Source organism: Procambarus clarkii, chromosome 73, assembly GCF_040958095.1.
Source record: "Procambarus clarkii isolate CNS0578487 chromosome 73, FALCON_Pclarkii_2.0, whole genome shotgun sequence".
Classification (NCBI taxonomy): Eukaryota; Metazoa; Arthropoda; class Malacostraca; order Decapoda; family Cambaridae; genus Procambarus; species Procambarus clarkii.
The window spans coordinates 15143078-15155198 of NC_091222.1; the positions used below are offsets into that span (position 1 = coordinate 15143078).

The window sequence follows — 12121 nt, forward strand, 5'->3', positions numbered from 1 at the left end:
AGGAGTGAGGTAGATTACAGGGAATTTATTAGGTAGTGTTTAGTTTTTATCTTAAACTGGTTGAGAGAGGTACAGTCTTTAACATGGTTGGGAAGGTCATTCCACATTCTGGGCCCCTTGCCTATGTGCTTTAATATACTGTACCTACAATTTTCTCTCATCTTTTTTTTCATTTCATGTAATCTGTTATCATTTTTTGTCTATAATTTTGCAAGTATTTACCTCCTTAAAATTTTCTTAGATTAAGGACCTGCCCGAAACGCTGCGCGTGCTAGTGGCTTTACAAGACTGTAATTACCATATTTGTATCCTCACATTCCTTATGTACATTCTTGTATATGCATAAATAAATAAATAAATAAATAAAATAAATAAATAAATAAATAAATAAGCATGTTGATCGTGAAGGTGTTCCTGGCACCATATCCTCATTCCCTGGCCGGGCGAAATGCTAGGCCTAACAGAGCGTGCCACACCAGTGCCCTTACACTTTGTATATTCACACAGTTTCTAACCACACTCAATCGTCACAGCACTATTTCACATCAACTAATGTAGAAGTGGGAGAGTTAAGGCATGACTCAAAATATCTCCCCTGAACTGAGGCTGCATTGTTTCGTGGTCACTAACGTCTTCGATCGAAGAACAAGACAAACACGGCTCAGCGGTAGTGTGACGCAAGAGCTAAATTGTCGTGTACCTGATACACGTGTGGCTTAGGCCCAACAGGCGAGTGAGGAGGGGACGTCTGAGGCCTGATCAACAACCTTCCCCTCGCTCGTCAGCAATACAGCTACAAATGCCACTTGTAATTCACCAGTGCAGGTGATAACCAAGTTTCAGACACACCTGGTGTGTATGTGTGTGTCCCAGATTGGTTATTAGGCTTCGTAACTGTCGGAGGTACAATTACACCCACGATAACGAGTGCAAACGCAGGGGAGGACCCTCAAACGCCCATCCCCTACGCTGCCTATGACACGACTGTTGTATATAAATGAATAAATAAATTAGTTTGTTTAATTCTAATGCTTGTAGGTGAGAACAGTTGTGAACGCCAACTAGCGCACAAGTACATGAGTGCCCAAAATACTTTTACACAAAAGACATGTACAGACAGGCGTGTAGCTTCTGACTTCTTTTTTATTGATTAATATTAAATATTAGGCGCTTATTTATAATAGTTATTATTATATACAAGTATATCTATCACATAATAAATGTAAAGGGAGTTTATCCAAAAACTGACAAAAGTGTTGTGTTTTGTGTGTTGTATCGTGTTTGTGGGCATTCGGGTGTGTTGTGTTTACGCTGGCGGGCGGCGTCCTTACCAACTCCGGATTATGTCCATCACGTCACTAAACTTCATTTAATAACTATATGCCTGTTAAGTAGAAGATTTTAATTGTTAATAGCATTATATTGTCGTTTTAATATGGAACACGTACACATACGCGAAACGTCCAAAACTGGTGTTCGAAGTGGTAAAAATATTAGTGTGCGATGTTGTCAATGTACAGAGTGTTTTGTATCCACAACAACAACCACAGCCATCACGGCCGGGTTCAGACATCTCTCAAGACTCCTGCAGTCGTCAACAGGGAAACACCTTCCACCAAACTACGTCTACCATAAAGAACATATTGTCCGGGTGTGATTTGTCTCGCGTCCACGTCATCATAACGTACACGCCGTTATCGGCGTTCTTCTCACACCACAAGGTAACAACTTTTATCATGGACCTCCTTTACCCTACAGAGGTGACTTACAAGACTATGCCCTACAGTCTGCTCACTTTGTACAGTCGGCCCACCTTACACAGTCGGCCCCTCCTTACACAGTCGGCCCCACCTTACACAGTTGGCCCCACCTTACACAGTCGGCCCCACCTTACACAGTTGGCCCCACCTTGCACAGTCGGCCCCACCTTGCACAGTCGGCCCCACCTTGCACAGTCGGCCCCACCTTGCACAGTCGGCCCACCTTGCATACTCGGCCTCATCTTGGACAGTCAACCCATGTTAGGTAAGTTTTAATATTCACTGGTGAACAGTCATGTACATGACATTACATGTTAGACTGGCCTAGGTTTAGGTTGCCTAAGGTTACCATACCCGTGTAAGGTTATCTTGAGATGATTTCGGGGCTTTAGTGTCCCCGCGGCCCGGTCCTCGACTAGGCCTCCACCCCCAGGAAGCAGCTCGTGACAGCTGACTAACACCCAGGTACATATTTTACTGCTAGGTAACAGGGGCATAGGGTGAAAGAAACTCTGCCCATTGTTTCTCCCCGGCGCCCGGAATCGAACCCAGGATGACAGGATCACAAGCCCAGTGTGCTGTCCGCTCGGCCGACTGGCTCCCTATATACAAATAGGTTGGGTAAAGGTAAGGTAACAGGGGCATGTTGGGTAAGGTTTAGGTTGGGTAAGGTTTAGGTTGGGTAAGGATTAGGTTAGGTAAGGTTTAGGTTTTGTAAGGTTTGGTAAGGTATCTCTGAAACTGGAGTTCCAACTTAAGAGGGGCTTCTAAAATTCCAGTTTTTGACCAATTCTCACTATTTTAACATCTTGTGTGCTCAACTGTCTGTTCTACAATCCCTTCAGAATGGATTTTTCATAAACATTATACATATGGTGTTATAATTTTTTTTGGTCTAAATTTGCTGCATATTTCAAATGTCATATTGATGATTTTTTTTTACAGTAAACTACAATGGGGCCTCGACTTACGATGCTAATCTGTTCCCAGAGATGGATTGTAAGTCGAAATATCATAAGACGAAGCAATTTTTCCCATAAGAAATAAAGTGATTTGAATTAATCTGCTCCCCACCCTCCAAAATATTAACATACAAATACATTTTATACAGAATACAATGTTTTTTTCTAACTACAATACAGTACCTAAGTTTATCTTACCTTTATGGAGGGATTTTGATGGCATATGGAAGATGGTGATGAGGGTGGAGGAGGAGAGTTGTTACTGTTTGGAAGGGGAGTCCCCTTCCATTATCACATCAGGCAGTGATGTTTTCTCTGGGGGTACTCTCTCTCCTACGTTTTGCCTGAATACCACTAGGATCTGGTTGTGGTTCAGTGCTTGTTTGTCTCACTACAAATTTGTCAAGAGACATTTGTTTTTCACTTCGTTTTAACATTTGTCTGTAATGATGCATCACTTTAGCACCCATAATGTCTTTTTTTTTGGCCAGTATGGTGGATATCGTTGACTGAGATTTGTTGTACTGCCTAGCCAGTCCAACAACCCACACACCATCTTCATATTTACGAATGATTTCTTGTTTCTGCTCTATGGTCATCCTTACATGGGATCTCATATGTTGAGCCTTACCACTGACTTTTCTGGGACTCGTGGTGTGATGTATAATTATTACTTTAATGTTCAAAATGCAAAAAATCACCACAAAGGCAAAATTTCTTATAGGCGCGATCGTAACTAAGCGGGCAGCTGTAGTAAACTGAGGCGGGTCGGCTGCGTGACCGGGAACCACACGCTCGGTCGACCCGAACGTGTACTAACAAATATCGTAAGTCGACTTCACCATCGGATGTCGAGTCGCATTTTTCGATAAAATTTTTGTTGTAACTCGAAATTATCGTAAGTAGGGGCAATCGTAAGTCAAGGTGCCACTGTATACTGAAAACCTATCTTCTAATTTGATGAAAATTAAGGTCATATGCTGTTCTGAGAGAATATTAACACTAAATAAACAATTGGTGATAGTTTATATTTTTTATTCTGATTTGAAAATCTGAAGTTTTCAATATTCAATTTTAACATTAATTTTGATTCTCTTGTTTTTTCAGTTACGTTGTAATCATTTATTCAAAGTTGGAGCATTTACCTAGTTGATTATGCATAAAAAATTGGAAAGTGTTTGTGCAAGTTTTAAAAACTTGAGTCATGTCAAATCGTATATGTGCGTTTTGCAGCGGTTTAATCGTTAAAATATGACACCCGTGGTGCGCCAAAAATAAATTCTTTGTAAATTTTTTTTCTCTTATATTGTTAAATTACTGTCTCTGATCACGGGGAAACTTAAAAACATTATTGTATGTGACATACTTTAGCTGTGATGGAGCTGAGAAGTTGATCAAATTACATATGGGCCCTGAGCTATGAAGCTCTTGGGGTCACTCGACCCCACCACCCCGTGGGGCGGCAGTTGCCGCGAATATAATTTTTAAACATCATTTTTATGTTTCTTATTTGTTTCTTTTTTTTTTGCTGTAATAATATTACAAGTGTGTAATTTGTGGAATTTATATAGTTTAATGTGTGGAACATCTCTATGCTCAAAATTATGGGGCTCATATATGTCACATCTATATTATATTCTTTGATAAATCAAACAGTGTTTTTGCTGTTATTACATTATATACACACTCACATTGTATATACCTATCTAGATATGCATTCACCATAACGAACCACTAAGTTGGTATGGTGAGGCCAAACAACAAGAGTGGCTGCCAACTTGTAGATATTATTTTAAATGAGGTCATATTCCCAAGGGGCTACTCAATTTGGAGACGGGACAGAAAAATTAGGAAAGGTGGTGGCGTTGCTGTGCTGGTGAAAGAACACCTAAAGTTGAACGAAATAATGATATCCAATCCACGAGAAGCTGACATAATAGCACTAGAAATCTGCCATGAGGATGATAAACTAATGATCATAAATGCTTATAGTCCACCGCCAAGCAACACATGGACAAAGGAGGAGCTAGATAGTAAACGAGAGAGTCTTATAACAATAATGAGAGAGATTATAGTAAGAGCGGATAAAGATAGATCACGACTGTTGATAGTCGGCGACTTCAACTTAAAATCTATAGACTGGAAAGCATATGAAGCCAGAACAGAGGATTTTTGGACCTGAAGATTTGTAGACCTTATCCTGGAAACATTATTGCATCAATATGTTAAACAGGCTACGAGGATGAGGGACGGGGACGTACCTTCCATGCTAGATTTGATATTTACCAGGAAGGAGGAAGAGATATATGACATTCAGTACCTTCCTCCCTTAGGTAAAAGTGACCATGTCTTTTTGGGAATAAAGTATGCAATGCGTTATAATCTGGAAGAAAATAGGGAGGTTGAAGCAGTTGAAAAACCTGACTTCAGGAGAGGACACTATGGCGACCTTAGAAATTTTTTTAGTGAGTATAATTTGACAGATTTGTTGCTAGGCAAGGAAGTAAATGAGATGTATGTCAAGTTTTGTGAAATATATGATAAAGGCACAAAAAAATTTCTACCAAAGCAGAGATGCAGAACTAGGAAACAGGATTGGTTCGACAGAAATTGCGAGAGGGCCAGAGACCAAAAGACACAAAAATGGAATCAATATAGGAAGAGGCCAAACACCTAAACATACCAGCGATACAAAGATGCGAGAAACAACTACACGTCAGTGAGGAGAGAGGCAGAAATTTATTTTGAAAATGGGATTGCGGACAAATGTAAAACAGAACCAGGTCTATTCTATAAATTCATAAACAACAAATTGCAGGTAAAGGATAATATTCAAAGGTTGAAAATGGGAAATAGATTCACGGAAAATGAAAAAGAAATGTGTGAAGCAATGAACGAAAAGTTCCAAAGTGTGTTTGTACAAAATGAAATCTTCAGGGAACCAGACAATAATAATTCCAGAGAATAACATAGAGCACATAGAGGTGTCTAGAGACGAAGTGGAAAAAATGCTCAAGGAGCTAAGTAAGAAGAAAGCAGTTGGTCCAGATGGAGTTTCGCAATGGGTTCTGAGGGAATGTGCACCTGAGCTCAGTATTCCACTTCAACTGATTTTTCAGGCATCCCTGTGTAAAGGAGTTGTAGCTGATATGTGGAAAAAGGCTAACATCGTTTCAATCTACAAAAGCGGCAGCAGGGATGACCCCCTCAATTATAGACCTGTATCATTGACAAGTGTAATTGTCAAAATATTGGAAAAAAATAATTAAAACTAAATGGGTAGAACACCTGAAAAAAAACAATATAATATCAGACAGACAGTATGGTTTTCGATCTGGAAGATCCTGTGTAACGAATTTACTCAGTTTATATGATCAAGCTACAGAGATTTTACAGGAAAGAGATGGTTGGGTTAACTGTATCTACAGTATCCACTCAATTTAACGGCCTCTTTTATACCGATCTGCCGGTTTGGGAGATCGGTATCTGGAGCCTCGTATACCGGTCTGGTGGTCGATATTACCGACGGTCGGTATTGGGTTTGTTTTGGCATCGGCAGTCCCTCACATGGCGACCAGGCCACTGACCTCGATCATCCAGAGTGATACTGTATATTAAATCTTAACTTTCTTTTAAAATGATTCGGTTTTATGAAGAAAATTCTAAATTATTATTCATAAAATATTTTAAAACAATTGTTATTAACCCTTAACATGCTTGGGGTTTAATATCCTGTCATCCCCACAGGCGCATGTCATTTTGAAAAAAAAAAAAAAAAAAATTCTTCCTAACCTGTTAATTTGTGTTCACTGATCACGGGAAAAATAATAAAAAAATCGTAAGTGGCATATATTGCCCGCTATAGGGCGGGGAAGTCTGACAAATTACAGGCGCTGACTCAGCATGCGTCCCAGGCGGTCTGTTGCTCGCTAGCTGTCAGGCCGGAGTTGCCACAAAGAGATAATTACCTAATTATTTCAATGTATCTGATTGATTTTTCATAGTTTTGCTGTAATATTATTCAATAGTGTGTAGTTTGATATATTTATATAATAAAATGAGTGAATCATTGCTGTACTCAAAAATATGGTGTGCATATTGTTGATTCAATTATGTTCATCAATCAGTGAACAAATATTTTGTCGGTTATTACACTATAAGCACAGGTTATATATAAGTATCTACATGTTTTGTTCACCATAACTGTACATCTAAGCTTGTATGGTGAGTAAAGGCACAGACGTAGGACATCACACAGCTGATGGCTGCCGCCCTCAAGGCCAGACGCACTAATATTTCTCCTCCAACAATACTGTGTGGTGTTATTACGCTATATATCTTATATACAGACGTTATATATAAGTATTTACATGTTTTGTTCACCATAACTGTACATCTAATCTTGTATGGTGAGTAAAGGCACAGACGTAGGACCTCTCACATTCAGCTGATGGTTGCCGCCCTCAAGGCCAGACGCACTATTATTTCTGCTCCAACAATACTGTGTGGTGTTATTACGCTATATACACACATTATATATAAATATCTACCTGTTTTATTCACCATACTTGTACAAATAAACTGGTATGGGGCCCAAAGACCATCGTGGTAACCAGTAAACAACACCGTCATATGCATGGTGGCATCGTGCAGACGACGCCACCGCCCTCACCAAAATGGCGGCTCCAAACTTTCTCTTGCTGTTTATACCCTCTATACACACGTTATATATAAGTATCTACATTTGTGTTCACCGTAGCGAACCACTAAGCTGGTATGCTGAGTGCAGTCAATAAAAGGTGGCCACACACAGTCAGAAGACATCGACACCACCCTCCCTCCCACAGCATTACTCTTCCCTCCATGGCGCACAGCGCTAAATATCACCACAATCCTGCTATTATCAGAACCCTGGTCAGTTTCTGGGGGGAGCCCCGTCGGCTCCCCGGAGCTTTACCGGCTGATATGCTAATGTCAGACTTTGGCATCAGTCATGTGTATGGAGTTCTAGGGCCTACCGGGGACCACGAGCCAGAACCTGGCCCCCTCAGAGAGGCAAGGGGAGCAATGGCCTATAGAAACCCCCGTGTGGTTGGAAGCATTCTATGTCTGCCATCGACCGGGTCAAGCATCCAGAAAGGTAAGCATTCCAAAACAAACCCCTATTCTGGTGAAAATTGCTACCTAAGCCGAACTAGTGAATAGAACTCTTCAACAGAAAACACGGAAACTAGTATGACGTCATACGTCACCGCGCCGCTGTCTGCGCAGCTCCCCCCTCCCCGGGAGGGGGAAGGGGGAGCCCCAGACCTCCCACGCCGGCTATCCACCCATCAGTTCTTCGGCTGATGCTATAGGCAATGGTTATGTGCTCCGGCTCCAGTGGTTGTTTCAGCACTGTACCTAGAGTGTGGTGTCTGTTTTCTAGGTGGTGCGTGAGCCGGGTGTGATTCTTCAGTACTCGGGCTGCATGCGCCTAGGGTTCCCTTCCCTAGGTGCCCTGTAAGTACTGCCCTTGGGGCTTGGGGCCACCTTCCACAAGTTCCTTGGGTCCTGCCCCTGCTTGGCCGTTTACCGCTTGGTTTTCGGCCGCTCTTTGTGTGCTCGGGTGTTCTGTCTCCCTTGTTCGCCTTAGAGTAAGGGGCAGTGTTTGCACTGGTGGGGCGCGGGGTACTGTGCAGCTTGTCTTTACCAATCATAGCGGCCGGCTCTGTTCCGCTTGGGTACGCTGTCCTCTTGCGGGGTTTTCTTTTTCTTTCGTTTATATACCTGGTGGGGGGGTCTGCCTTCGTTCTTGCCCCTTGTGTCCCTTGTGTTCTGAGTATTTCTGGTGGTACCCCCTGCTAGGTCCCCGTGAGTGTACACGTCCCGGGGGTTCAGCTCTTAGAAAGTTGTTTGGTAGCTTGGGTGCCGGTTAGCAGTACCCTGCCTGGGATTACCTGAGCGCGAGTCCTCTTAAAGTAAACGCTCGGGACCCTGGGAAACCCCTGGGGGCGCGCGGGTCCGATGGATGTGACCCCAGAGCCCCCCCCTCGCTTCCAGCGAGTTTGAGGGTTGCTCTCACCTTTTGTCTCTGGGTGACTCTCTGTTTTGCCTCCGTCTGCTGCCTGTGGCGTCGGTGACACCTTCGACCCGGTGTCCTGCGAGTTTGGTTGCTCGTTGTGGCTCGGTTACCCAGTTGTGCTAACAAAGCGGGTGCGGGCAGCAGGGGCGTTGCACTTGAGCCTTGGTGGTGGCAACGTTCTCGTGGTTTCCTCCCCGGGAGCCCCGGGGCTGCCCCGTTGTATTTCGTTTTTCCCCTGGTTCACCCTTCCTGCCTGCATCCGGTTCCTTACCGTCTGTAGGTTCAGGGCGGGGTGTTTGGTGGTGTTGAGACTCGGGCAGTCTCGGGGAATTCCCCTTCCGGGGTAGTGACGGGGGCATTTGGGCCTGTTCCTCCAGCCGTGTTGTATGAGTCTGCCAGTGGGCTCCCTTCCTTAGTGTTTTCACGGCTGCCCCGGTTTTCTGGTACGGCCGGGGCTTTGGGGGAACGGCTCGGCCCCGGGGCCTGTCGTGTAGGTTCCCGGGGCTGGGGAGGGGCTGACTTGGGGGGCCTTGGCCCCGTTAGACCCCGTGGGGGGTTTTATCCCCCTCTAGGCGGGGCTTGTGGTTACGCGGAGTGGGGTTTTTCCTCCCCACTCGCCGTACGTGCTGTTGGACGTCGGCCCCTCCCCGGGCTCGGTTCCTTGGCCTTTGAGTCGGTTGGTTCCGTCCTGTGGGTGGATGTTTCCTCCCCCGCTTTTTGGGACGGTGTTTTTGTCATGTTTCCCCGTTCGATGGGGTTCTGCGTGACTTTTGATCTCGGGTGCGCCTGCGCCTTCGTGTGCCTTCGGGACTAGTGTTGGCTTCTGTGTTCTCGAGGGTACGGGAAGGTTTTTCGCTACTTCCCGCATTATTGGAACGTCTGTCGGCTCCTAGTACTTGTCGCCCTGTTGGGCTACTTGTCGCCCTGTTGGGCTACTTGTCGCCCTGTTGGGCTACTTGTCGCCCTGTTGGGCTACTTGTCGCCCTGTTGGGCTACTTGTCGCCCTGTTGGGCTACTTGTCGCCCGGTTGGGCTACTTGTCGCCCGGTTGGGCTACTTGTCGGCCGTTTGGGCTACTTGTCGCCCGTTTGGGCTACTTGTCGCCCGTTTGGGTTCCCTTTTTTTTTGGGCTCTTTGCTTCTTTGGCCGGTTTTCTTGTTCCTGCTTCCTCTTTTGGCTCTTTTTCTCGTGCAATAGTCCTGGCTGGCGCCTTCCCGCAGGGAGGGTGTGCGGTTCGGCCAGCGTGTTATGCGCATGCGCCGTGGAGTTTGTTTTGGTCTGGGCGATGGTTCAGTGCTGGGGTTTTGCGCCCTTTTTTGCTACAGTGCTTCGCCTCTCGTTCTTCTCCCTGGCTGCGGTATGTGCCCCTTTGCGCCAGGGGTGTCCTGGTTCCCAGTTGTGGGGAGGACACCGCGGTTTTCTGTGTCATGGGTGTGGACCGCCTCCTTCGCCTCTCCCTGTTCTCCTGCGGGTCCGGCTCTGGCGTCTTCACCTGGCGGTGCTCCCAAGTTCTTCTGGGCACGGTTGAGTCGTGTCAAGTTCGAGCCACCATTCGCCAGGTGAGTTTCTGCGGTCTGGCGTCTTTTGGCCGGGCGCTGGATGCGGCGGTGTTCATATACCTGTCTTTATTTGGGTATAATTTTGTACGACTGAGACCGTTCGCACACCAGTGACTGTCCCTTTATCACCCACTCCTGTCCCCCTCCTGTGCATGTCCAACCCATGCTACAGTCGTTCAGGGGACCCTCCTTTTTTAATGTTGTGAGGTGTGGGGGTTGTAGGGTTGGTTCTGTACTCACCTGGTGAGGCTCCTGGCTGTGCTTGCAGGATTTGAGCTCTGGCTCTTGGGTCCCGCCTATCTGGTAGAACTTGCGGGATAGTACCAGTGGAGTGCAGTGGTGCTATTGGCACTTTTGGGGAACACTGTATTACCATCAGTGGTCTGTGCTTGTTACACGACCTACTTGCGAGCATAAGCCTTCTTGCTGGTTCGTCCGTGGACTTCCAGGGCGCACTGGCCTGTTTTCGTATGGCAGTTCCGGCCCGTCCTGGTTGTGGGGGTATGTGGGCCGGTGGACTGCTCCTAGCAGCTGCCTGGTGGGCCATCCTCTGGCCGGTCTGGCCTGACCTTGGGCCGGGCTTGAGGTGTAAAAGAGCTCCCAGTACCTCATCCAGCAGGTATCGAGCGGGGTTTCTCCGCCGTCGGTCGCCTGGTGCAGGTTTCTGGGCCTGCAGGGTTTTGTCGTGTCTCCGTTGGCCCTGTCTGGGGTCTGCCTGCTCCGTTCTCTGCCTTTGCAGAGGGGAGTTGCTATTTACATGTTGCATGTTGCAGTGGTGCCTGTTGCTGCTGCTGCTGCACGTGAGCATTGGTACCGTGTTTCACGGTGGCGTGTCCTTGTTCCTGTGTCCGGTTGTGGAGTGGCGCTTTGCTGCTGTTTTGTGCCTGGGGATTGCGTGGGGTTTTTGTCCCTGCCTGATTGTCCACCCCTGGTTGTTCTCCTGGTTTTTTTTTTTTTTTGTGCTTCTGCTCTTTCTTCCTGCCTCTTCTGCAGCAGGAATGTTCTGCGTGTGTTCTTAGGCGTTGGTCAGCCTGTGTCCTGTGATGTGCTTCTTTGTCTCGGTCTGTTGCAGTTGTTCGGGCCCCTTGGTTCGGGTCCTGTTCTGGCGGCGACCCTTCCGCCTTCTTTGGTTTTCCTAGCTTGCCCTGCCGGTTGTTGTTGTTGTTTTATTTTTTTTTGGGGGGGTTCTTGCGATGTCTCGCGTCGGACCCGTCGTTTCTGAACTCCTGGCGGGCTTGCATGCTTCGGAGTTTTTCTGTTCGGCAGACGTTCCATCTCCTTGTGCCGCCTGGGTTTCGGTGGTCGCGCCCGAGATCTTCTCGCGGCTCCGCCTTTTTCCTGGGCTCGGGGGGGCCTTGTCGGGGCTGCTTATGTTCTGCCTCGTGGTCTCGCCTCCGGTTGGTGGTCGGGTGGCTTCGTGGTAGGTGTCCCACCTGCGTGCTTCTTGGCGGCAGTATGGGGTATTTTGGCGGTCCTTCCTTTTCCTGTCCCTTCTTCGGTGGGTCCTTCTTGTTGGCTTGGTTTACTCTCGGCTTGGTTTTCTAGTGGGGGTTGGGGGCCGTCGTCTTGCCACATACTGTCGCCTCTTTTCGTGCGGCGCAGGCGGAGCCGCTTCAGCTTGCTTTCGGTCTTGGTGTTGCTTCTGCACCGTTAGTCAGCTGTCTTGTGCGTCATTTCACCTCCGGCCTGTTCGTGCGCCGCTTGCACCATCCTGGTCTCTGGTCAGCGTGCTCTGTCTTCTCCTCGGTTGGTAGTGCCCCTTCGGTTCCGGTGTGTT

General features: G+C 46.6%; 1 protein-coding gene across 1 annotated transcript in view; it reads left to right on the plus strand.

The window, feature by feature from the left end:
* The first annotated feature begins 1305 nt into the window (after positions 1 to 1305).
* Positions 1306 to 12121, plus strand: part of LOC123774191 (zinc finger protein 271-like) — a 163894-nt gene continuing 153078 nt past the window's right edge. The window contains exon 1 of the mRNA XM_045768337.2: positions 1306 to 1721. The gene's annotated coding sequence lies outside the window, so the exon portion shown is untranslated. The remainder of the gene's footprint in view (positions 1722 to 12121) is intronic.